At 46.2% G+C, this 13,348-nt stretch overlaps 1 protein-coding gene across 3 annotated transcripts in view; it reads right to left on the bottom strand.

Annotated features, from left to right (window-relative positions):
• TMEM65 (transmembrane protein 65) overlaps positions 1–13,348 on the bottom strand; it is a 159,021-nt gene that overhangs the window by 8,305 nt on the left and 137,368 nt on the right. The window lies entirely within an intron of this gene.

Genomic DNA, 13,348 nt, shown 5'->3' on the forward strand with positions numbered 1-13,348 from the left:
ACATGAAACTAAATACTACAACCTCACTATATACACATTTCTCAATTAAGGCAGATCATTCTTCTGATAATAACAAATATATAAACCGTTATTATTTAATGAGACAGGAGACAATAAAATCTGAGATATTGCAATATGCATCGTACACAACCGGAAATAATAATTCATTAAAGTGGATCTGCGATCACCAATTAAAACCAAAATGGTGCCCTTTGGCTCTCCGTGGTGGTACTTCTAGTTCAACAATGCCTAAGGGTTCCTAATTTTTGTTTAAAACATATGAGATATGTGCAAAAAGAGAAAGGAGAAAAACACTGTCAATTAACATCATAGGGTCAAATCAATTAACCGCAAATTTTAGTACAGTGCTTCCTGACTTGTAGATTTTTGTTTGCAGTACAAAGATCCACTAGTCTGGGGCAATACTGCCCAGTGCAGCAGCTCCTTCTACCAAGTTTGCTGTCTGTGTGTATCAGAGTGCTAAGTCTGTGCACTGGACCGGAGAGTAGCTGCCAGGAAGAAGAGACAGGAGCCTTTTCATGAGGTGGGAGAATGTGTGCTCACAAATTGCAGTTCTGTCTCCTACTGCTTCTATTATGTATGTTATTATGGGATGTTTAACCTTTTGTTGATCACTTTATTAGTTTAATATGTTTGATACAGCATATACTATACATTATTTATATTGTTAATTATTAAAACAGTACTCCATACACTATTCAGTGCATAAAAAAACCCAATATGTACATATGTATGTCCAGGTTCGGTACTAGTTTCTTCTACCGCTCCCCCAGACTTCTGCACTTGTTCCAATGTGGATTGCATTTGGAAACCCCCCTCTAGAAATCCAGCATTTGCCTCTGAACTTTAAACTAATTGCTCAGTAAACTCCAATCGGAAAATAGTCATCAGTTTTGTCTTGCTACTCATTATCGCACCATCAAAAGTGCTTGAAGTTCTGCAATTCCTGGCTCATTTCACTCTGTTATGCTCCGACATATGACAAGTGAACAGCCATTGCCATAGGTCTTTATCGACCCAGAAACCATAGTCATCTGGCAGTGAGAGACAAGATCAGACAATGGTTTATTTATAACCCCCGTTCAGCTATCTGGTGTGTGGCAGCAGGAAGCCATGTCTCCTCACCTTTCCTGAAATAGCTCCGCTTTACTTTATACAATGTCCCCGTCTGATAATGTATTAGGTACAACGCTGAAGGTTACCGGGTAACACCACAGAAACGCGTCCTAGAACGCTGAATTCAGACCACGTTCAAACGCTGCATGTTTTCTATTATTTAATGAGCATTAATAAGAAATACATTATTTATGTTACACTATTTACCAATAGCAACGCATTCCTATTCCTTTACAGCAGTGTAATGTAATGCCACCTGGCCAGAGGGCCATTGCTCTATGGGTATCTGAAAGTTAGGGATATGCCAGTAAATACCCCCCCCCCCCCCCCCCCAATATTCCCCAATGCAACGAACCTGATGAATAGAACATGAATTTTATACATTATTCACACATAAATACTATAGTACCAGTACAAGTAATTGAGCTGCACTGTGTTCCAAGAACCATGGTTATATATAGTTTAATTTCCATCATTACAGATTATTATTAATATCCTTTATTTATATGGCGCCACAAGGGTTCCGCAGCACCCAATTACAGAGTACATATGCACATAATCAAAACAGGAAAACAGTGACTTACAGTTGAAGACAATATCGGACAAGTGCAGGGTAGCTGAGCATAACTACACCAGTAGACGACACTGAGATAAGTATCAAGGTGGCCGAGAACTGCAGGATTTGGTGCAGTTGAGGATTATTAAAGTAAGAAAAGGATAAGCACATGAGGGAAGAGGGCCCTGCTCGTGAGAGCTTACATTCTCTAAAGGGGAGGGGCAGATAGACAGGGGTGACACAGATGGGGTAGACTGAGCATGGGACAGAGGGTTAGGATGAGATTTGGCTGGGTTTGGTGAAGAAGTGGGTCTTGAGAGCCTGTTTGAAGTTTTGTCGAGTAGGTGAAGAGTCTGAGGGGGAGAGGTAGGGAATTCCAGAGTAAGGGAGCAGCACGTGAGAAATCTTGGAGGTAGGAGTGAGAGGAAGTAATCAGTAGGCAGGAGAGGCTGTGTGCATTAGCGGAGCGAAGAGGACGTGAGGGAGAGTAGAGGGAGATAAGGTCAGAGATGTAGATGGGAGAGGAGTGGGTGAGGGCTTTGTAAGTGTGAGACGTTTGAATTGGATTCTGAAAGGGAAGGGGAGCCAGTGAGGGCCTGTAGGAGAGGGGAGGTGGACGTAGTGCGTTTGGTGAGGAAGATGAGCCGGGCTGCAGATGGTTATTTGTTTTTAAATTGCAGTATAAAATCTTATAATTTCATAATAAAATGAAGAAAGAGATAGTACCAGTCAATCGGCTCCTTACTGCCATGTCACAGGCTGTGTTTGAAAAATGATACCGTATATACTCGAGTATAAGTCGATCCGAATATATGCCGAGGCACCTAATTTTACCACAAAAAACTGGGAAAAATTACTGACTCGAGTATAAGCCTAGGGTGGGAAATGCACGGTGCCAGGGGTTTTCATGCTCAGGGTGTCATGCTCGTTGCCAGGGGTTTCATGCGGTAGGTGTTATGCTTGTTGCCAGGGGGTAATGCTTGTTGCTAGGGTTGTGCCCCCAGTGCCAAATATACCCCCAGTGACATATATCCCCCCACAGTGCCAGATAAAAACATGCCCCCGTTGCTTTGCCCCCAGTAGTTATGCCCTTTCTTTGCCCCCAGTAGTTGTGCCCCCTTTCATTGTCCCCAATAGTTATGCCCTCTTTCTTTGCCCTCAGTAGTTGTGCCCCCTCTTTCATTGCCCCCAGTAGTTATGACCCCTCTTTCTTTGCCCCCAGTAGTTGTGCCCCCTCTTTCTTTGCCCCGTTGCTGTGCCCCCGTCGCCGCTTACAAACACACAAAAACAATACTTACCACTGCCCCGCTCCTGCTTCCCGACCACTTCTTCTGCTGCTGATGCGCTGCTCCGCTCCGTCTGTCCGCCCGCTCCGGCACCCGATCATCTCTATGGGAGAGACGTCATGACGTGTCTCCCATAGCAACGCCGCACATACACTAGAGGTCAATAATGACCTCTAGTGTCTGTCCCTGGAGCCGGCTGCAGCGGACGCCCACACAGACCACGGCGTCTGCTGCAGCCGTTGACTCGAGTATAAGCCGAGGGGGGCTTTTTTAGCATAGAAAAATGTGCTGAAAAAGTCGGCTTATACTCGAGTATATACGGTAATTAGGAGCTGATTGGTTGGTACTTTCTCCCCACTTAATCAAATCTCCCCAATGTGTTTAATGGAATTATGGAATAGAATGGTCTTAAAAAATATATTTGCAAGCTGTTAGCATTTACTTCACCGCTCAACTCCCAGATTATAGCCTAAAATATGAAGCACAGGAGCTATAGGAGTGTTTCTCAGCCTCGGCCCTCAAGGTAGATGAACAGCCCAGGTTTCAAGGATTGCCATACTTGAGCACTGGTGACAATTAGTACCTCTACCTCAGTTATTTTGATTTAAACATCTGTGGTTCAAGCATGGCTATCCATAAAACCTAGACTGCTATTGCGTCTTGAAGACAGGGGTTGGGAAACATTAAGCAGTGAGGTTTTTTTTAGAACTGGTTATGTAGCCCATAGCAACCAATCAGATTCGATCTATTATCTTCTAGAAGCAGCTAGATAAATGTTAAGTAGAATCTGATTGGTTGCTGTGAGCAACATCACCAGTCCTAAAAAAAAGTTCCCACCTTAGTAAATTTACCCCATAGTGTATGTAAAGAGCAAGGTAGACTTAAATGCAAACCCAGAAGAACACAAACCCCTACACAGAGGACACAAAACACACTGATTTCCAAAAACGCTTCAGAAACAAGTGTTGAATCTCTGACCGCACGCCACAATTGAGCGCATAAGTACAGTCTAGGCACCCATGAGACGGATAAGTTCCACGCATTGGCTGTCCGGTTGCTGCCCAGAAACTCCCATTTCACAGAAAGGAGGGATCAATCTGTACTTTCACACTCCATCCGAGGGCGTATGCAAGATGGGGAACAAGCGTAGCCTGCCATCGCTCCCCGTGGTAGTTTGCAGATATCCGCATGAACCGTCCGCACCTGGACTTGCCCCCGGCCCAGATTTAGCCCCAGAGAGAGCTGCTCACATGCTGCTCGGATTGCTGCGTAGGCCAGAACTGATGGCAGAGACCCGGCAACGAGACTCCGAGCGGCCCACGGGATGAATAACTGATGGGATTATCATCACCAGAAAGTCAATGGACAATGGGGGTCATTCCGACCCGTTCGCACGCAGCGGTTTGTCTCTGCGGTGCGAACGGGTCCATAATGCGCATGCGCGGCAGCCGCATTGCGCGCGTGCGATGTTGCCCGGCGCCGGGGGGTCGCCGGGTTATGTCGCGTCCTACGATGGAAACGGTCGCAGAGCTGACTGCAAAGAAGATTGACAGAAAGAAGGCGTACCTGGGCGGATTCGGACCGTTGGAGACCGTTTTCGGGGAGTGGTAAGGAAAACGCGGGCGTGTCCAGGAGAACGGATGGCTGACGTCAAAGCCGGCTCCAGCATGGCAGAGATTGTCGCACAGGGTAAGCAGGTACAGGGCTGGTCTTATTCTGCTTGAATTTTTTTAAGCTTAGCAGGGCTGCACAAGCGATCGCAGCCCTGCTAAGCTAAAATACTCTCCCCCATAGGCGTGGACTAGTTGATCGCAGCAGCAGCAAAAAGTTGCTGGCTGCGAACAACTCGGAATGACCCCCAATGTGCATTCATGTAAGATCTTATGCAGACACGATAACCAATTGCCTTCCCATAGAGTCACTATGAGGAGCTCATATAAACAATTTAATGCGGAGTGGCATAGGAGACGCATGGGGAAAGACTTGGGATACATTAGAAATAGTTTAGTATATTATAGGTATGCTGTCTCAAACCCAACAAAGAAACACCCAAAAACAAACAAAACCCAAAAACCTTATGGTGCCCACACACGGTGCGATTCTCGCATGCTATTTGATCTTTTTAGTTCAAATTGCGCCGTGCGTATTGTCTCTTGTGATGCGATGTGCACTCCCGTCTAGTCCATATCTCAGGCAGGTATTTTTGTACTACATCGCATATAGCACACTGTAGTGTATTCAAAATCGGATGTAGTTTAAATAGCACCGTGTGCACACATTGCATAGGCTCAAACCGCACCTAGCACAAATCTCACCATATGTGTGCACCATAACTCACACGACCCCTGCATTCTGCATAACGGTTCTTACCCACACCAATGTAGAGCAGGGTGCCAACGCCCAAAACAAACACCTGTGCAGGTGAGCACACTGCAACACGCAGGGGGAAAAAAAATACCATGCAAAATAGTGGGTGTGGCTATGCACAATCATCTTTATTATGTATATTTGTGGTGTAATGGAGGATGGCCATAATATGATAATGAACACCCAGAAAACATTAATTCCTTAGCTAACAGCTTAAGGCTGGTACACACTACTCGATGTTTTAATGCCGGCGGTGGACGACTATACTGGTGAACGATATAGCGTTCAACGATATAGTGAGTACACAGTGACGTCACCGCCGGCATTCCAAAACATGCAGCTCAGCCCGACAGTGACGGGTTGAGCTGCATGTCAGCTCAATATTGGCGAACGCCGAGTAACGTGCGGGACCGTGCATCGTTCACCAATATCACCTCCATACACACCGGACGATTTCAGGCTATAAATAGACGATAACATAAATGTCGTTATCGTTTATTTTTTAGGCAGAAATCACCTAGTGGGTACCCCCCTTTACAGTATAATACAATGTTTTCACAAGGCCCAGTATACAGGAATGTATCGGTTTCCCGAAGCAGCATCTGATTAAATACAAGTGTGTGTGTGTGTGTGCGTGCGTGCGTGCGTGATCGAGGATAGCATGCGGGTAAACCGGAGAATATTCACCTGACTCTACGGCCGCGGCGTCTGTTTAGATTAGCAGCATGCAGATTCCACACATAGGACTGAGGGGCAGATGTATTAACCTGGAGAAGGCATAAGGAAGTGATAAACCAGTGATAAGTGCAAGGTGATAAACGCACCAGCCAATCAGCTCCAATATGTAAATTAACAGTTAGGAGGTGATTGGCTGGTGCGTTTATCACCTTGCACATATCACTGGTTTATCACTTCCTTATGCCTTCTCCAGGTTAATACATCTGCCCCTGAGACACAGAAGATTCTCATCTGACAGATCACTCAGAAGTACATTCATTTAATGCTGATTATCTGCCAGTGCTTACACCTCCATGCTCAGCCTTCTCACTATATCAGGTTTATCAGGGTCACTGAGACAAATGATTTGTGAAAAGAGCTTTACATTGACCTTCGTAAAATCTGCAGTGCGCCTTATTGTCAGAGGGAAAACTTACAGTCAATTTTAAATCACAAAAGTTTATTGACAAGAAGAATACAATGACATATGAAAGCAATGGGCACTTTTGAAGCATAACAAAACTAGTATACATAGCAGATTGAGTGCAAGAGTGTGTCCACATGTTATCTGTTCTATTATATTTACTTTATTATTTTATATTATTTGTTTTATTTTTTATTTTAGACAAATCCAAAAACAGTCGAGAGTTAAGAACAAGATTAGGAAATAGTATAGAATATTCCAAAGGGACAAACATTGGGATCCTTGAGAGGATTTGTAGGAGGTTACCGAGAGGGTTATGTGGAAGAAGAAGGAAGAGTAGAGTAAAGAATTAAGGAGGAGAGATAGTAAGAGGAAGAGAGAAAAAGGAGAAAAAAAAAAGGGGGGGTAGAAAAGCAGAAACAAGTCACGAACAGGGGGAGAGCGAGTCGGAAGAAGAGTCTCGTGGGGAAAAAAAAAAGGGTAAGACGATCTAGGAGAGACCTGGGAGAGGTACCTGGAATTTAGTGTACCAAGGTGTCCATACGCCGTGGAATTTATCCACTGTGTTGTTCATCAAGGAGGAAAGATATTCCATCTTAGCCACAAACCAAACGCGGTTCATGAGTTCCGGACGGGTTGGAGGAGTGGAGAGTTTCCATGCTTTAGCAATCTGGAGTTTAGCTGCACAGGCTATGTGCATAGCTAGCTTGTTTTCCGGTTTGGATAGCTGGCAGGCTGGGGCACACAGGAGCAACGTCTCAGGGGACAAGAGGGGGCAGTCCGGAATAAGCGACTGGATAAGAGTACGGACCATAAGCCAAAAGGAGGCTAATCTCGGGCAGTTCCACCAGATGTGAAAATACGAGCCTACTTGACCACATTGGCGCCAGCAGAGGTTAGAAGTGTTCGGATATATTTGGTGTAGGCGCTCGGGGACCAGATACCATCGCGTGTAAACTTTGTAGGAGTTCTCCTTAATGGAGACGCTAATAGAACATTTAGAGATATTCAGTCGGATAGATTCCCACGTGTCATCTTCCAGGGGTGTCCCCAAGTCGGTATCCCAAGCAAGTTCATGTGCCATGCGGAGTGACGCAGCTGGAGACAAAATAGAGTGATACAGATTAGATATAGTGCCTCGGTCCGTGGGGCGATACATACAAAGGCGCTCCATCGGAGTCGGGATATTAGGGATAGGCGTTTTCCTGGTTGAGGACATAACGAAATTTCGAATTTGAAGGTATTGATAGAAATATGACGTCGGGAGAGAGTGCTTTGTTTGAAGGTCTGTGAATGAGTACGGTACATTGTTGTGAAGTAGATGATGATAGCGGGAGACTCCTGCTCTGGTCCATTTGGAGGCAAGTTGGTGGGATCGGCCCGGTGAGAAGGAGGGGTTGTTCCAAATGGGGGTTAGGGGAGAGGGAGTTGTGTGGAGTGGAAGTTTAGATTTTAGCGAGTCCCACACCGATAGAGTTAGGGATATGTTGGCACTGGCTGAATGGTTTTAGGTCTGTGCGGACGGGGGAGCCATGGAAGGTGAGATACCGAGTCGACCTGAGCCAAATCACTCTCCAGGTCCACCCATCATCTTGTGTGCCGTGGAGAGTGCCAGGCGACAAGCTGACTGAGTGCCGTGGCGTGGTAGTATCTTGACAGCGAGGGAAGGCCTAGACCTCCACATGAAGAGCTCTGCTGGAGGGTCTCCCTACGCAATCGTGGCTTCTTGTCATTCCATATGAATTTACCATATTGGGTCTGGAGGGAGGATAGAATCCGAGGAGGGACCGGGACAGGGAGAGTCTGGAAGAGGTATAATATCTTGGGAATGACATTCATCTTAATGGCGTTAATCCTGCCGATCCAAGAAATGAAATGTTTTTTCCATCCTAAGATGTTTTGAGATATTTCCTTGAATAAGGGTGGAAAGTTGGCGTCATAGAGAGAGTGGTAGGATTTGGTGATTTGAACCCCCAAATATTTAATGGAGGTATGACGCCATGCATAAGGGAAGCTGGCTTTCAGAAGGTTTAGGGTATTGAGAGGGATGTGTAGCGGCAGAGCCTCTGACTTGTCGTTATTCACCCTATATCCAGAGAGATCCCCGTAGAGAGTGATTGGTGATGGCGAAGGTGTCCGAAAGGATTCCATTTGTTAGCACAGAAGTGGAGGGGTTGTGATAAAGTGCCGATATTGCTTGGAGAAATTTCCCGCGGACACCAAAGCTGCGGAGTGTTTGATCGAGGAAGGCCCACGAAACCCTATTGAAGGCTTTTTCCGCGTCTAATGCCAATAGAAGAGAGGGGAGCTTGACTGAATTAGCATGATGGATCAAGTTGATGGTGCGTCTGGTATTGTCTAGAGCTTGGCGTGTAGGGACAAATCCGACTTGGTCGGGGTGTATAAGGGACGGGAGAAGAGGGTTCAGGCGTAGGGCTAGAATTTTTGCAAAAAGTTTCAGGTCTGTGTTGAGAAGGGATATAGGGCGATAATTAGAGACCTGCTGGTGATCCTTACCAGGTTTGGGAATAACCGTGATTAGTGCTCTAGTAGTTTCGCTGTAAAATAGTTCCCCGTTAAGGATTTTATTAAAGGTAGACGTCAAGTGGGGGACTAGATCACAATCGAATGTTTTATAGTACGCGAAGGGTAGGCCGTCCGGTCCCGGGGCCTTAGAGGGTTTCTGAAGTTTAAGAGCAGCCGATACTTCCTCGTCGGATATAGGCTTACATAGTGCAGTGGTTGAGGGAGCATCCAACTGTGGGAGAGAGCATGAGGTCAGGAAATCGGAAATTCGCATATTTGAGTCAGGTAGGGAAGACGAACTGCCGAGGGAGTTATATAAACGGGCGTAATAATCTTTAAAAATAGAGTTAATGTCTGAGGGTTTATAGTGGTTGTTGCCATTAGAGTCCTTAAGTGAGACTATGGAGGAGAGGGCTTTTCGTGCTTTTAACCTATTTGCCAAGAGGGCGTCAGCCTTGTTGCTTTTCTCATAAAATCGCTGGTTCAGCCAACGGAGGGATTTATCTATCTTTCCTTGATTAGTGCATTGAGGGCTGCCCTGGCTGCTATAAGCTGTTTGTAGTTCGAGTCCGTGGGACTGCGCTTATGAAGAGAGTCTAGGTTTTGGACCTGGTCAGTGAGATCCTTGAGTAATGTCTTATGTTCCCTATTGCGATGAGATGCATAGCTGATTACATGGCCTCTGAGGACAGCTTTGTGGGCTTCCCAGACTAATGGGGAACATCCTGATTCAGGATTGCTAAAAGAAAAATATTCCCTGAGCAGCCCGGCCATCTTGGATTTGAAGGAGGGGATTTTAAGAAGTGTTTCGTTTAGGCGCCAAGAAGGGCGGGAAGTTGGGGCGTCTAACAGATCAAATGCGGACGCGATGGAGGAGTGGTCCGACCAGACATTGGGGATAATCGAAGAGGACAGAATGTGGTTAGAGGCCGGGGGGCTGCAGAAGAGATAATCTAGTCTGGAATAAGATTGATGGGGGCAGGAAAAAAAAAGTATAGTCCTTGGAGGATGGGTTAAGAGCACGCCAAGTGTCGAAGAGAGATGCCTCTTTAATAAGTTTGGAGAAGGTGTCGGATATGTGACAGGTGCGGGGGTGCTTCTGGGGAGCGGATTTATCTAGCAGAGGGTCTAGAACTGCGTTGAAGTCCCCTCCCAGGAATACATAGCCCGCTCTGTGTTTCTGGAGGGCTTTGAAAAATGATCTTAAAAAACATTGTTGGCCCGTGTTGGGTGCGTATAGGTTGGCTATAGTTACGTCCAGGTGTCCCAGCCTGCCAACCAGAATGATATACCTCCCCTCTGTGTCAACATGAACCGAGCTTTGGGTGAAGGGAAGTTTATTGCTTATCAGGATAGCGACTCCGTTGTGCTTAGATTCACTTGAGGAGTACAACACAGTGGAAAATCGTCTGGAAGATAGATTGGGGTGGCCATTACGCTTAAAATGTGTTTCTTGAAGCAGAACTATATCTGCGCGTAGGGTGCTGATTGTACGGAACAAATGAGAGCGTTTATGGGGCGTGTTAAGGCCCCGGACATTCATAGAGGCAATGGTGAAGGGCATGGTGCTGGAAGCAGGGAGAGTTTGGGGAGGTAATGAAAAGGTAGATCAGTAGGAGGCCGACTCGCTCGCTCGGGAGAGTTTAGGAAAAAGAATAAAAAAGGGGAAGAGAAAGAAAAAGAGGAGAGAGGGAGAAAAGGAGGAGGTGGGAAGAAAAAAAACCAAAAGACCCAAGAGAAAAAATTATAGACGGGTAGGAAAGAAGAAAAAAAAAAAAAAAAAAGTAAGAGTACTCAATACAGAGGAGATTGGTACTCCTGTAGTTAGGACTTAGTGGTCCGGAGAGGCGAGGGAACCAAGGTTCCGTGTCGCCAAAAAGGAGTAAAAAAAAGTATAAATAAAATTGGGGGGTGGTGGAGATCTAAATGAGTAGAGAAATATCACACGTAAGGAGGAGAACAGAGAATATACGCACAATCCGAGAAGAGAGGGGGTAAGGCGACAAACAAAATGTGCACTAGAGTGTAAGAGACACGAGGTGGTGCGGTGTCCCCTGGGTGAGGGGGAGTAGGGGGAGAGAGACGAGGGGGGAGGGGGAGGGAGGACAAAAAAAAAAAGGGGGGGGGCGAGGGTGTACGGGAGGAGGAGAGAGACAATCAGCACCTGAAAATACATTGAATACTTATTGTCTGGAGATACCAGAAATTTTACGGCATACATCTATACACACTTGTCTTAACCTGCAGGATCGACCAGCACAGGGGGCCCACAGTGCAACTTGTGAAGTCTAGGAGGGAGCCAGCGGTGAAGCTGGTTAAATATGTGAGACCCCTGTGCCCGTGGACCGCACCAGAAACCATAACAGATAAAACTTGAAAACGTGAAAACGTTGGGACTGCAGGAGAAAAGAGACCTAATAATGCATGGTGCTGTCATTATAACCGTGAGCAACTAAGAGAGAGATATTGGGGTATATGCAATTGCGGTCGAATTCACGAAATTGTCGAATTTCGGGTCATTTTCGACCAAAAAAAAAATTCGCCTATGCAATTCAGTGCTTTCCGACCAAAAAACGGACTTTCAAAATTCGACTTTTTGAAATTCGAATTTTTGCAAATTCGACTTTTCTGCAATGATACAAGTGCTGCAATTCGACCAAAGCATATTCAATTCAAGTTTGGAAATTCGACAGCAGTGCTTTTAGACAGCAAATTCGTCATTTTCAATCCGCCACACTTTGGAGGGTGAAAACAAATAAAAAAAATTTAAACATGTTTTTTTTTGTGTTTTTTTTTTTTTGGGAATAGCAGATCTATTTATATTAGAAGGGATTAGGTACTTTTTTTTTTTTTTTTGGAGGCACAAATATTATTTATATATTTTTTAAAATATTATTTTTTTTTTTTTATTGCTGGAACGGAAAAATCCTTAAAAAAAATGGCGTGGGTCCCCCCTCCAAAGCATAACCAGCCTCGGGCTCTTCGAGCTGGTCCTGGTTCTAAAAATGCGGGGGATAAATTGACAGGGGATCCCCCGTATTTTTAAAACCAGCATCGGGCTCTGCGCCTGGTGCTGGTGCAAAAAATACGGGGGACAAAACGAGCAGGGGTCCCCCGTATTTTTCACACCAGCATCGGGCTCCACTAGCTGGACAGATAATGCCACAGCCGGGGGTCACTTTTATACAGCGCCCTGCGGCCGTGGCATTAAATATCCAACTAGTCACCCCTGGCCGGGGTACCCTGGGGGAGTGGGGACCCCTTCAATCAAGGGGTCCCCCCCCCCAGCCACCCAAGGGCCAGGGGTGAAGCCCGAGGCTGTCCCCCCCCATCCAATGGGCTGCGGATGGGGGGGCTGATAGCCTTTTGCGATAATAAAAAGATATTGTTTTTTCCAGTAGTACTACAAGTCCCAGCAAGCCTCCCCCGCAAGCTGGTACTTGGAGAACCACAAGTACCAGCATGCGGGAGAAAAACGGGCCCGCTGGTACCTGTAGTACTACTGGAAAAAAAATACCCAAATAAAAACAGGACACACACACCGTGACAGTAAAACTTTATTTCATACGTCGACACACACATACTTACCTAAGTTCACACGCCGACATCGGTCCTCTTCTCCATGTAGAATCCACGGATACCTGAAAATAAAAGATCAATATACTCACCTCAGCCATGGTCCAGAGATACATCCACGTACTTGGCAAAAAAATAAAACGAACACACGGGCCACCGGACTGAAAGGGGTCCCATGCTGACACATGAGACCCCTTTCCACGAATGAGACCTGTCAGTGACAGCTGTCACACAAAGGTCTCTAAAGCCAATCAGGAAGCGCAACTTCGTTGCGCTCACCTGATTGGCTGTGCGCTGTCTGAACTCAGACAGCGCATCGCACAGCCCCGTCCATTATATTCAATGGTGGGAACTTGGCGGCTAGCGATGAGGTCACCCGCCGGTCAGTGGCTGACCGCGGGTAACCCCACCGCTAGCCGCTAAGTTCCCACCATTGAAACTAATGGAGCGGCTTTGCGATGCGCTGTCACAGCAAAGACAGCGCACAGCCAATCAGGTGAGCGCCACGGAAGTAGCGCTTCCTGATTGGCTGAAGGGACTTCAGTGACAGGAGTCACGTGATGTCCCGGCATTCGGGAGAAAGGGGTCTGATGTGAAAGCATGGGACCCCTTTCAGTCCGGTATGGAGCGGGTATTTGCGGTTTGTTTTTTTAACAAGTACGTGGATTATACTCTGGACGTGGATGTATCTCTGGACGCTGGAAGGTGAGTATAATTTTTTCACAGGTACCCTCGGATCGTCGGAGACCGTGGCAGTCG

The sequence above is a fragment of the Pseudophryne corroboree genome, chromosome 5, assembly GCF_028390025.1.
Source record: "Pseudophryne corroboree isolate aPseCor3 chromosome 5, aPseCor3.hap2, whole genome shotgun sequence".
Taxonomy (NCBI): domain Eukaryota; kingdom Metazoa; phylum Chordata; class Amphibia; order Anura; family Myobatrachidae; genus Pseudophryne; species Pseudophryne corroboree.